The sequence below is a fragment of the Corvus moneduloides genome, chromosome 3 (genome assembly GCF_009650955.1).
Source record: "Corvus moneduloides isolate bCorMon1 chromosome 3, bCorMon1.pri, whole genome shotgun sequence".
NCBI lineage: Eukaryota > Metazoa > Chordata > Aves > Passeriformes > Corvidae > Corvus > Corvus moneduloides.
The window spans coordinates 82,694,210-82,710,702 of record NC_045478.1 but is presented as its reverse complement, the minus strand read 5'-3'; the positions used below and the strand labels follow the sequence as shown (position 1 = coordinate 82,710,702).

General features: G+C 43.6%; 1 long non-coding RNA gene across 1 annotated transcript in view; it reads left to right on the top strand.

The window, feature by feature from the left end:
- The window catches only part of LOC116441004, a 128,644-nt gene that overhangs the window by 45,946 nt on the left and 66,205 nt on the right, over positions 1-16,493 (top strand). The window contains exon 2 of the long non-coding RNA XR_004238833.1: positions 11,870-12,630. This is a non-coding gene — a long non-coding RNA (uncharacterized LOC116441004). The remainder of the gene's footprint in view (positions 1-11,869; positions 12,631-16,493) is intronic.

The window sequence follows — 16,493 nt, the reverse complement described above, 5'->3', positions numbered from 1 at the left end:
TGAGACATTCCATTTTTCTTAGACCAATATCTTAAATGACTGGAACTCCATAGTGGTATGAACCTTTCTGTGATAAGTGAAAGAAAATGGTGATGCTGGTTGCTTACTAAATGCCTGGTGTCAGACAAGACAGTCCAACCTACAGACAACCTTCAAACAGAGCTGACAGCAGGTGGGACCTTCTGTCCAGGCTTTTGAAACAGTTCCACATGTTTTTTCATCTAAAATCAAGACTTAAAAAAAGAATATAAAATTTGAAACTTCATGTAGCAGTAAAGTTCTGTGAAAATTTTTGTTGTAACTCAAATTTTCAAAAATTAACCTCTACTTATTCACACCTCCAAAACTGAATGAATGTCTCTGGAGCCTTTGAGGCACAGCAGTGTATCTGGTGCAGATGACACCTCACAGGTTCAGAGTAGAGGTTTTCCTAAGTGCCATGGTAGGGAATTGTTGGTACATCGCAGCAGTTATGCGGAAAACCCAAGGCTGTTCGAACAGAGAAGGGCCTTCTAAACATAGCAAAATAGTTTTCTGTAGGGGTCTGTGGAAACAGTGTTTTTTCTAGGTGATCTATCCTTCTCTGAGGAAAGAACACCTAGATCTAGCTTCACCTCAGAGACGTTTCTACCCAAGAAAGAGCATCTCTTCCTGTGCGGGCTCAGCTCACTTCAGCTAGGGCTGGGAGGCAGAGGAGGGCCTTGCACAAGGGTCCTTGGGGCTCCAGAGGCCTTAGAAGCACCTGGTCCATTATACATAGAGCCAGAGTAGGAAATTAGAGGTGACCAAGAAAATAGCTGCGCCCTTTAGTTTTTTCTTTTTTTTTTCTTTACTCTATAGAAAAAGGCCTGAAAAGTAATTTCATTTTTCAACTATTTAAATTGACAAATCTTTTTTAAATTGTTCATTGAAACATATTGTAGATCAGAAGAGAACTAATGAAATGGTGAAGACAGAAGACCCAAGTGGAGGGAAGCTGAGGACAGAAAACACCTCAGGCAGGCAGTTTAAAATTCCAGTGGTGCTTTTCTTAACACCTATTTATCTTCAGTGGATTAAGAATTTAGGTAAATGGCACCAGGATCAAAGAATTACCATCTCAGTCCCTGCAGTTGTGGAGAGACAGAGACCACATAAGTTCTCAGTGGGCATGTCCACCTGATTGATGATACTGAAACACCCGTATAACACCCGTATAAGTCCTGCTGGTTTTTATTTTGGCTGAAATGTGTGTAAAGGAACTTTTCTGATGGCACTGCGTAAGTTTATTGAAGCCAGTGGATTGGTTTATAATGAGCTGGAATGTTCGTACTAACGTTATTCGCACCAGCCTGCACCAGCCCAGGAAGCAAAGGATGGCTAAGGGAGGAGTTCACAGTCAGTGGAGGCTCATTGGAGACTGTCTTGCCATCAGAAATCATAAGCTTACCCTCCATGAGCAAAGGCACAACTTGTGTCCAGGGCTGTGTGCCCCTTTGGTGGCAGTTTAACCACAGACTGGCCTAAACGACTCAAGAAATCACAGCCTTCTAAAATTTTCTTTCAGTTTTACTAGACGGACAAGATCTGAGACCTGAGGTCCCCTGCTAAAGGGAAGCAGAAAAAGATATGGCATTGGAGCCTTTTTACATAAAAGAAGGAGGTGGAAAAATTGTCTCAGGGAAATAAACATCCCTCACCTTATCTGATAAGACTGGTTAGAAATATGCTTTGTGGACCGTCTTTGTGACAGGAACTTTCAGAAGTACCTCAGGAGCTGAGGAGCCTCATGAGGTCAAAAAGAGAGTTTTGTATTTTGAGGCTGACTGCACGTGGTTCTGCACATGTTGATAGTTTTTAAAAAGGTAGGGTTTGTCTTTACCCTTGTAAGCTATGGCATAAAGGTTTGATTTGGTTTTATCCAGAAGACAGCTAATGTGGTGAAAATACCTCCCTGCTAAATCCTGTCTTGAAATAGGGAGCCTGTGTTTAGTACAAGATAGCCATGGACCTTTCTATTTTAAACATAAAAAGCTGTGGTTTTTATACCATACACAAGAATTATTCCACAATAAAAACACAGTGTGGACTAGGATTGTAAATTTTGCCAGATGTAAATTTACTGAAGTGAGCCTCATAGCTGGTACAGGGCTGATCTTACTGAATTTACCTTATGGCAAAACTACAGCACATTGCCTGTGCTGTGCTTTTACCTCTGGCTGAACAAGAATGTTGCCTGGCTGGGGGTGAGTAACAGAAAGGACCGATACAAAGGCAGTTTAGGTGCAGTCAGCAGTCTCTCCTCACATGTTTTACAGGAAATAAAACTGTCTTGGTCTCTGCTGCTATTATTGCAGCAGGATTGGGAATTTGCCCCAATTATTCATCAGCAAAATAATCTTGGTGCAACAGGGTTGCAGCTCAGGCAGAGGGTAGGAAAGCCTCCCCGAGGAGATTGCTGCTAAGACACACTTGTGTGTGCAGCACGTACATCTGCATTCTTAGACACATTAAAAACAAAAACCCTCAGCACACTGGGAACTTAGCATGGGCTAAGCTGTAATGCTCGATCTCTGTGCAATGCTGTTATCCTATAATTTTGCCTCAGGACAGGCTTAGCCAAGCTTGCATACATTTATCTGTATGAATAGCAAGTATTTCATGGAAAGCAGGAAGCAAACCAGGTGGGCTTGCTGGCCAGGGGACTCGTGGTTTTATTTACAAGGAGTGAGTGCCTATCGAGTGCCTCGCTCCATATTCCCTTGTTACTTACAAGTCCATCTGGTTTTGGCAAAGGCGCTTTCCAGGGCTTGTTGCTGGAATCCCACAACAACAGGGGACAACGGGGAGGTCTGGGATGGTGGGCCACACCGGTTTGAAGTATGTCAGCTTAGCTGCTGTTCACCCGCTACCATGGGTAAATGCACTTAGGAGCCTTCTCCCTCTTTCACTTCTCCACTATTTTTTCCCCCTTTTGGTCATAGACAGAGGAGCCTTTGAAAGCTTTTGATAAACTTATGTAATTGGGTATGTTTTCCAAAGCACGTCTCTGTTCTTTCTGAGGGCTTAGCTAAGAACATTATTCCAATTCTTCTCTAGGCCTTCAAAAGTGCCGATCCTTTCAAACGTGCAGTGTGAAGGATTACAAATTTGTTTTTCAAAGGACCCCAAATCCCTGCAGCTTTCATCAGTTCCCCTCCTTGTGCTCCCAGTTTTCTCCCCTCACCACAGTCTCATAGCCCCAGCTCTGAGCTGCAGGATGCTGACACTCCCTCTTCTCCTGTCCCTCCACCTCTCACTTTTTCTTCTCCTTTTCAGCTCCCCTCACTGCCCATACGCCCCAATATTTTTTTTATATGAAACAAAAGTGCGGGGAAGCATTGCCATGGCAGCAATGCCTCAGTGGGCCCTCCCCTTCGTGTGCATGCGAGCTCTAAACTTTTAAAATAATGGCCTGAAAAGAACAGGAAGGGGACAGCTTGAGGCAGAGAAAAAGAGTGAGGGAAAGTGCAAAAGCAATGAAAAGTGGGACAAAACCATTGGAAATGCATTCAGGCTGACATCACCACCCTTTCCCACAGTGGTCATTCACTTCGGAGGCTCCAGTGTCCATTCACTGTCTTAAAGCTAGCTTTCTAGAGCCCTGGGAGACCATCTTTCCCGGCCTGAATGCCTTTTTTGTTGTGAAACAGTGAACTGTTTCTGAAACCCTGCATAAAGGGCTGAGTAATTCACTGCAGTTGCCAGGAAGTCTGAGCCACTTGTGAGCTAACAATAGTTAACTTTATCTGCCGGCCCAAGCCCCCCTTCCAGCTGTAGGTCCTGAATTCTAATAAGGGCTTTACTCATGCCTCTGAGGTTATGGTAATATTTTATACATCTTTTTTCATTAAGACACAGTCATAGCTACTGTTGATGCACCGGAGGCAAGTGCTGTCAAATGACGTGGGGTGGGGGGCGAAGGAGGGAAAGAAAATAGCTTTTTATATCAGGCAGGCAGTTTGGCCATTTTATACTAGAAATGTAAACTTTGTTTGGGCAAAACCAGAGATCATAATTTTTAAAAATTCACGTTAGAAACCCCAGCATCAAGCAAGACCTTATGATTGTTTTCTAGCTGTGAAACAACCTCAGCTTTTCATAATTTGGGCTTGCTGGTTTTATTTTTTGCTCTCCCTCTTCTCTGTCCCTGCACTGCAGGCACAATGGTGGCAAGTGAGTGAATCATGAAGGAATAGATGAATTTGTTTGGGTTTTCCTTTTAATCCAGATTTGGATGTTGATGTGCAGAAAAATTCTTCACAGTGACAGCACAGCTGTGTATAAGCAGTGACACAAAACAGTGATTCATGCCGTGGTTCTGCAATGCCGATAACAACAGTGTGTCTTTGAAAGATGTGGATCATCAGTTTTTTTCTTTACCTTCTGAACTAGTTGCTTTCTTGAGAACTGAAAAAATCAAGTGTAAGGGGAGTTCTAAATTGTCCCTTTGGCCTCCAGTGTTTTGAAAAAGAAAAAAATGGCTTATTCCCCACTTTTAAGCAAATGATCACTCAGAGTGGAACTTATCTCAGCGCATCACTGTCACTGTTCCTGTTCAAGGTAAAAGACAGCACAGCTTGAACAACTCTTCCATGTCTTTGGTGTCTATGCCTTACTTGCTATGCCTTGAGAAACAGCATTAGAAACCCCAGAATGAAAACAAAAGCACATATTTCAAAGTTCCACTCAATACTTTATTAATGTTTATAAAAAGTGACTGAAAGGTGCATACAGGTTTTGTAAAACTAAACCACAGAAATGTACTTGATGTATTCCCCTATCACAGCAATACTTTTTCATCTGTACTCATGACACCAACTGATGCCAGTGGGAGCTGCATGTGTTGTGGATGAGGTCACTGCAGGGTCACTGCATAGTAAATAAGTTGCTTGGCTTTTTGGGTAAGTTCAAGTATTGAATCGCTTTCATATCTTCTCTCCAAGTGACCTTTACCAGGGGGAATACCATGCTCTGATGGAGTGACAGATTTGAACTGGCCCTTTTGCTGTCTAACAGCAATGACTTCTGAACTTCGCTGTGGGTTTGTCTTGCTGAGAATGAAAAGCTGCTTTCAGCAGGTGGAGGCTCATAAGCCATGTGTTGTGTGTGTGCAGACACACAGGTGTGCATACATGCCCCCCTCCCCAAAACCTCTATTTTTCCCTAATCCAAATGAACTGTGAGAGTAGTCAGATATCAGAATTATCAGAGCTCACAGGTGGCACGCAGAGGGGAGAGTGGGGATGCAGGAGAAACATTTTACAAAAGACTTTTATTAATAGTGAACTAACTGTAAAGTGATTAAAGCTATCCCCATGGTCCTGACTGAAAGCTCTGATCTACTGGTAGTGTGGCTTTCTCTCAGCATGGACTGCTTCTGCTCTTGAGCTGAAACATGTGAGCTGAAGCTGTGTTGTGTTTTGACAACGCATTTAAATAAAATTAATCTATTTGCTAATTCTTTGCAGGGAGGAAGTATAAATTAGAGGGACTAAGAGCATATCATGGAGAGAAAAGGAATCCAGCTTTCTAATTTACAGTGACCTTCAAGATTCACCATAAACCTTTATCATCCACAAATGAACATTTCATCTCATTCTGGAGATAAGTTTTGAAGCATGAAAAGTCTGTCCACTTTTTTACATGCCCAAATGCAGACCAAGCACTTTTGAAAGTCGTGACCCGTGGTCTGGACTTAAAATTTGTCCCTTAATATATTAATTTGTCAGATGTGTCTGTATGATGCAATCCCTCTCTAATCATCTCCTCCCTTTCAGAGCAATGTAAATACTCCAAGCAACTACATGCCTCAACTACATGCAACATGATTTCATTCTCTCACTTCACCAGTCTATCTACCCACCAAAAAGTGCAATATTGAAGAATCACCATCAAATTTGGGTGTGATAGGATGCCAGGAAAAAGCCAAAACAAATCCTGAAAAAAATACAGTAGCACTCCGGTATTTCGAATTGATAGGCATGATTTCTTCTGGAAAAAGATAGTGACTGAGAATTTTTCAAAATTTTTTTTGATAACCAGGTCAAATATTTTACACCCTGCGTTGTGAAACCTCAAAACCTCAGCTGTGGAGTTACCTGGGATGGAATGTCTCCAGGCTTTTATGTTTTACTTGTGTTTTCAAGTTCCATAAATCAGTGTCTTTCATTTCAGTGCCCTATTTGGCCCCTTTTGGCTCCTAAAGCTTTGTCCCCTATTTTTAGTGATTTCTTTTTTTCCTATTTCTAAGCCTGGTCTCTCTTCCCTTCTGTTCTGACAGACCTTTCTCTCACTCCCAGAGTTTTCAGTATTTAGCAGGATTCTTTATCATCTTCTGCCACCTGGACTGCCTCTCACTTGTTCTTGCTCACTCCCACTTCAAAGGCTTCTTTGTTTCCAAGCCTCTCTTGCTGGACCTGGCTTTCTGTTTTATTAGAAAGTTCTGACTCAGAAAGCCTCAGCATCCTGTGAAGGACCATCTTGGCTCCTGGTAAGGGTGTTCTACAGCCCTAGAACTGCTCAGAGTTACCTTGGAATCCAGAACTCTGGGGAGAGCAAATAGCTAACAGCCTGCTCAGAGCTCTGCTCTTCTGACAGCCTCTGTTCTGGAAGCAGAGAGGTTGCAGTTTTGCCTTTCCATGGGACTCCTGTGTGACAAGATCCAACATCTCTCCACCCATCTGTGGCTTGGGGACAGCATGAAACCCCAGGAGGTGAGCTGTAAGAACAGACTTACTTTTCTGGCACTGCTGTTCCATCAAACTTCAATGGCTCCCCAGGCTTTTCCACATCTGGCTTAAGAGAAATGGACTCTGAGCCAGAAATGGCAGGAGAACCTTAGCAGTAGTACTTGGCACTGAGAGCCACAACATTCCTCCTCACTCTCTTCCTCATACAAGGAAAAGCAAGTATCATGAAAGCTTTAAGAGCGTTTTATACATGAATAAAGGAATGTTTCACTCCATGACAGTTCTTAGCTAGAACCCCTCTTACATGGAGAGCTGAGGCAGGAGGAAAGGCTTTTCCTCTTTTTAGGTCTTTAGAGAGTAAATATTCTAAAATAAAACTGCATAAGAGACAGTAAAGCCAGTGAAAGTCTCTGTTATATCCAGCATTAGCATACCAAAGTCACTGGCATGAGCCCAGCATGTGGAGTTTGTCTGTTCATTAGCTGGATTGCTCTATTTTGATGGTGCACTGGTTTAGCACTGATGTAACACCTTCACAGTCAAACACTGTGAGCCTGGTTTGAAAGACTGTAAGCATTTCCTTCAGGTGGCCAGGCAAGCAAAGCGAAATGAAAGCTGCTGGTGGGTGACAGGAATAAAAATACAGGATAAGAGAGTGTGATATTTCTCAGAGCCACACTGGGAACACTGCAGGAATCCTAAAGAACACATCTAAGCTGAAAGGAGAGGAAGAATTTTTGGCTGGAGGTGGTGCAAACAATTACTGTGCAAGCACCAAGAGCAGGCCTGCCTCTTGTTTTTTGGTTTTTTTTAAATGGCTCAGGGAATAGATTTGGCAACTCTGTTTTCTCATTTTTAATGCTCTGTGTAACACAACCAGAAAACTTGATGGAAAATGCCACTTAAGAATCGAGCCATTGGTCCTTCATTCAGAAACCTGATGTTTGTCCAGCTGTTCTCTCAATTCATCTTTCCCAGTGAAGTTTAATTTCAACTGCATGTGTGTCTCTATCTTTTCTGAAGCAGGAAATATTAATCACTAAATCTGATTGGTCTCACTGTTGCTTACCCCAGGGCAGCTTTTTTAGCTTATGAAAACTAGTGTCAGTTGACACTGTCATCCACATGGCTTGATGACTAAGAGCTGAAGATAGGCTATTTCCATTTCAACTAGACAATAAAGCAGAGAAGCTGATAAACGCTGAGGTAGGGCAGATTTCAGCAGGGAGGTTTTATGAAATGAAGTTTCTCATTGACCTCATACCCACCCTATCACTGGAAATGGAGCTGCCTCTGCTTATCCTTTTAATGTTTTTATTAAGAGATGTCATCAAAAGACGGAAGACTATGCAGCCAACTGAGAAAATTAAGGGGGAAAAGGCTTATTGTTATATAAATGTCCTTTCTTCCCACTTTTGCAGAGCTGCTGTTGATCCTTTCAAAGCAGTTTCCCTTCGAGAAAAGAAGATGCTGTTAGCTGGAATCGTACAAAGAAGAAATTACACCAGTTAGTCTTTTATGTTAATATTTTAGTCCATTAATGCTATTATTACTTATCTAGCACAAACTGAATGCTAGAGGCTTTTCAGATAGCAATAGAGCACTGCTATATTCATATATATATATATATATTGCTATATTCAGATAGCATCCATGTCCTGATGTATAGTGTACGGGTGATATATGCAAGAGGATGCATGAGTTGGCATCTAATTAGGTGCTGGCATGTACCTGAGGAGATGGGCACTGGGCTCCTAGCTCTGCAGCACAGGGGTAAGCCAGACTAAACAAGCTTTTTAAAGTTGCCCCGCTCTCAGCTTTGAGGTATGAGGCCTGATCTCTTCTCTGTGCATTCCTTTTCCTGCTGGTAAAAGAGAAGCTACAATGCTTTGTCGCTGTGTCTTTAGATTTCAGAAGGTGTCACGAAACGTAACTTCCCATGTAGATAAGGACTACTTAGCATACTGGGACATGCTCTCATTAAAGGCCTTCATGCACTGCTACAGCATGATACCTCAATAAATGCATTTCTTTCTCTGCCAGAACACCTTTTGATTTTCTGTACTCAGTTCCACAAACAAGCACTGAAATTTCACCTGTATTTTTAATGAGTTTGCTCCATTCCTCCTTTTAATTTTTTTTTTTAAGGATGAATATTTTAAATGAAACAGAATAGGAAAGGGGCAAGCCAAGTATAGGGACAAAGCTTACAATGCTTAGGATGAAGTTTACTGTAATTTCCTCCATTTTCCCCCTCATGTGCTTCCTTGGAGAGAAATTTGAATGGAAAATCAGGCAGAGTTGATTCTCAATTTCTCTGGTTACCACCGTAGAGGAAAATTCATTACACCGAATTGCCTAAGCCATTGCCTAAGCAGGTAATACCTTCTGCTCTCAATAGATAGGATTTTCTAAGCTGATGCACTCACCTGTCCTCTAACAAAATCTCTGAAAACTGGAGATGAATGGTTGACCTGGTCCAGCGGGTCTTCACCATTTGGCATGGGGGGACTGAGGTTAAGCACCTCCACAGGGTTACTGCCACACATTGACGCTTCAGAGAGACCCCCTTCAACAGAAGCAACAGGTTAAAAACAGGGCAGAAAGGAAGAAGAGGCTGTGTTTCTTCTGAGCCTTCCTACCTGCCCAAGCATTGCACATGCCAAAATAGAGGTGACACAAGAGCAGCAGGAGTGGACTCCTCTTTGCTTTTTGAGGAGGATCAGGGCTGGTCCTGATGAACTGGAAAAAGCCTTTCCAAGTGCCCTGGGGCATCCCGTGGCTTCACAGACAGCCAAATCTAAATAGGGATGTGTTCAATTTTGAGTTTCACACAGCCCTTTCTGAAGCTGAATACCTGCATGACATTGTGCTATAAACTCTGACATAAAAGACTCTGAGACCCAAGGTCCTCTGTGCAATTCAGGGTTTGGTTTAGCTCAAACAAACAAACAAACAAACATGTTTGGTTTGGGACACCTGCCTATGACTGAACCATATTATAGTTTTGGCCCAGTATCTCTGACTGCAAACTCATCTTCCTTTATATGCAGGTTGATGGTTGTGTGTACACACAGGGAAATGCAGAGAAGCCTCTGGGGAAGGCGAGCAGTCAAGTGGGGAATTCTGCATGTTGGGAGCCCACACAGAGCCCAGCCGATGAATAAATAAAGGAGTGCTGGCTTCTGACTGTGCCAATTCCTTAACCTTTGGGATCATTAACGACTTCTCTCTTCCACTGGAAAAAAAAAAGCCAGCAGTTCCTGTATTTTTCTGAGACACAAGCAAAGCATTTAGCACCACAAATAAGCTCATAATTTGACAGGCAAAATGCCCAGAAAAGTGAAAGCAGATTTCTCCCTCCAAGTCCCTGAATATCTTAGTGATCCTTTACTTGGTTTTCAAATGCTGTTTCCTTTTTGTTTAATCACAGGTTTGGGTCAAGCCACTCTTCAAAATATCATGCCTTGTCCATGTGCATTTTCTTAACCTTAAGTATGTTCACAGTTTCCTGCTTTGCCAGCAAAAACAGACACCACACAGAAATGCCTACACACGTCCACAGCAGCTGCTGAGTAGGCCTCATTTTTAATTTACCTACCATCCATCCATGTATTTTTTTTCCTTATGCACGAGGCCAGCATCCACAGAGTTGGCATAACAAGTATTCAAGAAGCTATATTTGCTGTGAAACTCAGCAAAGGGAGTTAGCTACAGTATGTGAACAATAATTTTAGATGGCAGGCCTAAAGAGCTGAGGCTGATAAAGGCCACAGCCAGGCAGAATGTTCAAACCTTTTGGAAAGGAAGTAATTCTGTGTCTTTCCCAAGAGACTTCCAGCCAAGGAGCCCAGTAGATTCTCCAAAGGGCTGAGGAAGCAGGTGGCACCCTGGGGTAGGGTCTGCCTGCCTCAGGCTCTGTGTAGGAGATAAGTCTTTGAGTGCTCTCTTGGAACTGATCTGAGAGGATTGTTGTCCATCCCCAGCCCCTCTGAAGGACCAGGCTTCCCTGTCACACATAACCATCCAGTCCTGGATAAACATGATGCTTCAGCACTGTGGGTTTCCCAGTGCTTACATTATCTAGGGAGGTGGGTAGGAAACAACATAGCATGGGGCTTTGCTGCCTTGCTGTGTGACTGCTGCTGCATCAGAGAAAGGTGATAGCTGCATTTGCATCAAGCCACAGTAAGTGAAATTCTGACTGAGTATGGGGGAAAAAAGATCAATGTGAGAGTGGTTCAGCACTGAAGCAAGTGCCCACCAACGCTGTGCACTTTCCATTCTTGGACAGCCAAAATTCAACTGGACAGGCCTCAGCAACCTGCTCTAAGTCTAAATTTGGCCATGCTGTGGGGTTTGGACTGGAGACCTCCAAGCCCCATACAACCTAAACTGTGCCATGATTCTATGAGAGAGAAGGACAAGGTGAGCCTTCCCTTTCCACCCTTCCTCTCCCATGTCCCTTTCCCCCCTCCTCTCCCCTCCTTTCCCCTCCCAATACATCTTTTGGATCAGTATTTGGCTGCTTTTCTGCTAGAAAGGAAAGTTTTGAAGGTAACTCCTCACACCACATACACACCTGATTTTGAGGAGAAACCCATATCCCAGTGGCAATTTTAGGGAAAGTTTTCAATATTAAATGACTTACTGAAGACCACGCAGTACACTGGCAGCAGAACATGACTCTGCCCTGGTAGTCTGAGCACTAATGTTTTGTAACCAGAGGATTCACACTTCCTTCTATTCCTCTGAGGAAAAGAGAAGGACATTTCTCTGGGCAGCCTGCGTGAGAGCCCGTCACCATGGTGAAATGCCAGTTGTGATTATCCTGTGGAAACCACCTGAAATCCACGTGTAAAGTAGCAAAAAATTAACCTTTAAACTAAGCCCTACCAATCACATTAAAGGGAGAAGAATGGCATATTTAATTTTGTTTAATACTCACCAGGGAAAGAACGGACTCCAGCCTTTTCCATTAATGTTTAATAAAAACTTTATTAATTTTCTTAAATAAAGGTTTTAATGTCTCACTTACACCTACTTCTTGGATTCCAGAGGAACTCATCTTTGTTATCAGCTTTTGCATTTGCTTTTAGGATCTCTTTATTTTTTTATTTAAAAGAAAAGCTGCTTATTCCTTCTCTTTTTCTTTCTAGTGAATTCTAGAGAAGTTTTCCGGGCTGCTGGAGGACGACATCGCTCCAGTTGGGATAGCTGGAAGAGTGAGAGCTGCACGCTGGTTGAGTTGCAAACAGACGCGGAGCTGTTTCCCCTGCCGTCCTCGGGAGCCCCCCATGCTTGCACACCCCACTCATTCAATGCAGAGAGGTAGCTAGCAGCCCCCTGCCATAATTAATTCATTAATTAATCGTGCCTTAATGAGATACATGGCTGAGGTGACTGCTGCAGGAGTGCCTTAGGGAGGAAATACAAAGCCAAGCCCTGCTGCCATGCAGGCACAGCCTCATGAACGGGGCCCTCCGGCGAGGCCCGCGTGCATTCTGTGTCCCGGCTTGTGACCTGCGGTCACTCTGGGCATCCCACAGGAAGGAGGAAGGGAAGCCCCTCACGCACAGCCAGCCCTTCTCCCCGGCGGGAGGCTGCGTGCGCTGCCTGCGCCGCCGCTGCTCCCCCGCCTGCGCCAGCCCCGGGCAGCGCCGGCAGCCGCGGGGAGAGCTGGTGCGCAGCGCCCGCTCAGTCCCGACACCGCCTTTGCTTCGCTCAAGGGCACAACGGGTTGGCCTCCCGGCCAGCTCTCGCCATTTATCTACTCTGGTGCAGGAGCACCTGGGCCGAAAGGGCAGAGAGGGAGCAGCGGCGGGGCTGGGGCTGCCTCCGAGCGCTGCCCGGCGGTGGCGATCCGCTCCGCTTTCCTGCTTCCCCAGAAAGACCTTGAAATGAAGAAAAGCAGCTCATGGTGGGACACCGGCGGTAGAGGGAGGGTGGAAGGGAGATTTTTCTTGATGGGTGTTAATTTTTCTTATTGCAGAAGAATTTGTAAGCGGTTTCTTGCCGCTCTGGATTTTCTATTTTTCCCTTCCTTTAAGCTGGGAATTTCCTGAATTGTGAAAAACACAGCTCCTTACTCAGGTTTTCAGGTCAGCAACAAATCTGTGATTGTCTAAGATGAAATTGCTGTGACTTTTCCCGGGATTAGTTTGTGATATGCCACATTCAGGGAATGCATCACATGCACCTTCGAAGCTGAAAGATGAAGTTGAGGGAATAGTTCCGGATTTGCCCGCATGTAACAGTGGCTTATTTGGCCAAAAGCCTGTCATAAGGGAAATCACGAAGGATTTCTGAAGTTGATTGTATTATTTTGTCACACAGAAAGGGGAAACTGCAGGCCCACTTCTCTTTCACAGGATGTGATTAATTCCCATTGATTTAATCATTGCTGGGGTGTGTGTCAGGCATGGATAGAGTGTGGCAGGGAGGACAGAGGACCCAATAGCAGGCAACCATTTATGATTATCTCTAATCATAAATTTTCCTCACTGGAAGTCACTAAAAGGCCTTGGCTACAGGATAATGTTCATACACCTATTTTTTCCTCTTGTAAACAACAAAACATTTTATGAACAGAGTAGGGAATATGGATTGTCATGTCAGGACTCCAGATTACTTCACTACTTACGGTAAAGCGCTGCAAGTCTGGATTTGAGAGGTAGCTGGTATCATGCTGCAGGGTCTTGACACAGCAAACAAATCTCTGCAAAAATGGAGACACCTTCCCTGTGACAGGAGTGCCACTGCCTACACAGCTATTGGCAGTTTGTAAAGCCTGTGTAATCGGTCATAGGGATAAATGACAGAAATATTTCTGGATGCAGCACTTTCCTGCTGATTTCAGGATCTTCCTACAAAGTAGTATGAGCAGCCTCGCCAAATCAGCTCTTGCATGTTCCCTTCTTCTTGAGACCTCTCCTTTCTTCAAAAAGGAACAGTATCTGTCAAGGACAACTAATCCCTATTGCTTGCTCTCAGGGGATCCTTTCATGTGGCAAGAAAAGACCACAGCTTAGCTGAGTGAAAGTGGGCTGATGTTCTGATTTTGTTCTTCTACTTTCCTTTTGTTTTACAATCTATTTAGGATTAGAAACTCACTTAGCAGATGTAATTCTCCTGAAATGGAGTTTCTGTCAAAAAAACCCCAAAAATGTCATGACAAGGAACAATCTTAAAAAGTTTGACACTTCTTGTTTCAGCAGTCTTTAATGGAATAGTGCTTAAAAAAAAAAAAAAGACCATAAAATTTCTTTGTTTTGACATTTACCAAATGAAACTTTTGGACCTTTTGTGTCAAAATGGCATTTTTCATTTCAAAGTGAACTAAACTAAAAGGAAACAAAGTTTAACAAGAGAACTAAACACCTGGAGAATGAAGCATGTATTTCATTTTGGATTGAATAGTTTAGTCTGAATTACTCCATCAAGAAACCTAGAATAGCTTACTGTAATCAGAATGGCATTTTCCTGATTTGTCAACAGAACAAAAATAATAAAACCATCTCTTATACACCTCAGCTTTAAGCTAAGGACAAAATAAACATTTTTTAATTTGATTTGCAGCAGCAGCAGGACATGGCAACATAGCAAAAGAGCTGCCTAAGATGCTTCTAATTTCTGTGGTGAGTGGGAACAGGTCAGTTGCAAAAACACAGCAACAGCTTACCCAGCCCCACAGCTTTTGGTGATGTGAGAACTATAGCTGCGGATAATAAAGCAAACAGTAAAAAAATTAGTCTACAACTAAATTTCTGAGCCAATAGGCGGTACCTATAGCCACCAAATCTTTTCCACTGTTGTATTCTTGCAGTGAAACACAGCCCTAAGAACTTTAATTTTGTTGCTGAAGCCCTGCGTTACTGACCTGGTCGCCTCAGCTTCCTTGGAGCTCTTATCACATGCCCCTCAGTGCTGTGGCTGCTGCCCATGTGCAATGAGCCTGGGGGCTAAAAATACCCATTACAAATGCTGCTGCATAGCAGGAGCATTTTTTTCTCCGTATGAAATCCCTCCATGTGGATTGTGTTACCATCCCACCTCAGCTAGCACATGCCGTCTGGGATTAACTGGCCCATGAAACTCAGTCCTGGTGGGGACCAGGGCAAACCCAATTCTGCCCACACTCCAGAGCTCCCCTTGAGGGCATGTGGGAGGCCCAGATGTGCTCTTCTCAGCTGCCTCTTCTGGGAATTGTTCCTCACAGGAGTCAGCATCTATTTTACTTCCCCTCTTCAGGTATAGTCCAGACTTGGCAAGAGGTGGCCATCGGTGTCCCCCTCCCCAGTCCCCATAGTGACTTCCCCTTCAGGCTCCCTGGCATCTGTTGTAGTTCCCTTGCTTAGTGCTGTCCCACAAACTTTCATGTGAAGACTTTTCTCCTTTCTGCTGGAAGCCTTTCACATCTTTGAGGAGATGGGAAGGAGACTTGGTGAGGCCTCTGCCAGGAGTATCTAGATAGAGCAGGGGACAAGCATGTAGGAAACTTACCTCTCTTTAGGTTATCCCATCCAGATACTTTTCACTCCAGACACTTTGTCACACTTTGTCACTTCTTACCCTGTAAATCTAGTGCAGTCTTACCAGCATGAGTAGAGGTTCCTCTTTTATCTGTGCATGAGGTCAACATTTGTAATGTAATCTGTCCTTGCCATTGTGTGTGTGTGTATGTATAAAAGTAGCCATATATATGCCTATAAACTAATGAAGTTCAGCAACTCTATGAAATTAGGAACATACATGTTACTGTAGTAGCTTGAAAAAATAAGTGATGCAAGGCTTAGCCCTTTCAGGCTATCCTTTCTTGTTGCAGCAGTTTCTGCTAACAGGGTGGCTGGAGGGATTGGGTTTATGATGAAGTCTTGGCTGTCTGGTTGAGGTGTGACTTCATCCAGCAGTGCCTGCAGCTTTCTCCCATCAAGAACAGTTTGTTATTTGTGTTATTTCTTCCAGACAGAGACCCCTCACAAACTGTCAGACCCTTCGTTGTGAGCTGAGGTTCCCTTTACAAAAAAGTTTGTGAATGGGAGTATAGGAAAGATGGTATTTCTTTCTTTCTTGTAGTTCAGGGCCAAGGTAAACTGGCACCAAGGGCACAGCTGCACTTCCCCTGCCCTGTGCAATGAGGGCTTTGGGATCCTGGATATAATTGCAGCATGTTTCATGGACACTATCACTGGGTGTATAAAAGAGCAGTTTATTACAGCAAAAGCAAAATGCTTATAGCATGGTGCCTGCAGTGAACTCACAAGGATGGCTGGATTATTAAGGGATGTAAAAAGAGCCTTTTAGAAGTGTCACTCCTACACACTAGGGTACAGCAGGAGGTGCACAGCAGCGGTCTGTGTGTCTCTCACAGCGGGGACTGTTGGCACAATGGCTTCTGTTTTTGCTGCCTGTTCAGTATTATTTGTTTTATGTTGAAACTGTCAATGCACTTAAAGAGATTATATATTTTTCCCATGGCATAAACAAAATTACTTGCATTTTGCAAGGAGAGTAATGGTAATGAGAAGTCAGGCTTCAAGGGGAAATGATAGTAAGTTTGACAGCAAGGAGGAATAAATCTTGTACATTCAACTTAGTCCGAGCTGACTGTCATTTCCTTAAATAAATTAATAAAGTCAAGTCCCCATGTTGTTACCTTATGAGGATGGGGAGAAGAGGGAATGAGCTGTGACCTTGTAGCGGGCAGTGTTTTTAGTAGGTGATCTCTTACCATTAGCTCGAATCAAGCTTCAAGCAAGACATGAGTTTGGTGGTTCTCCTCAG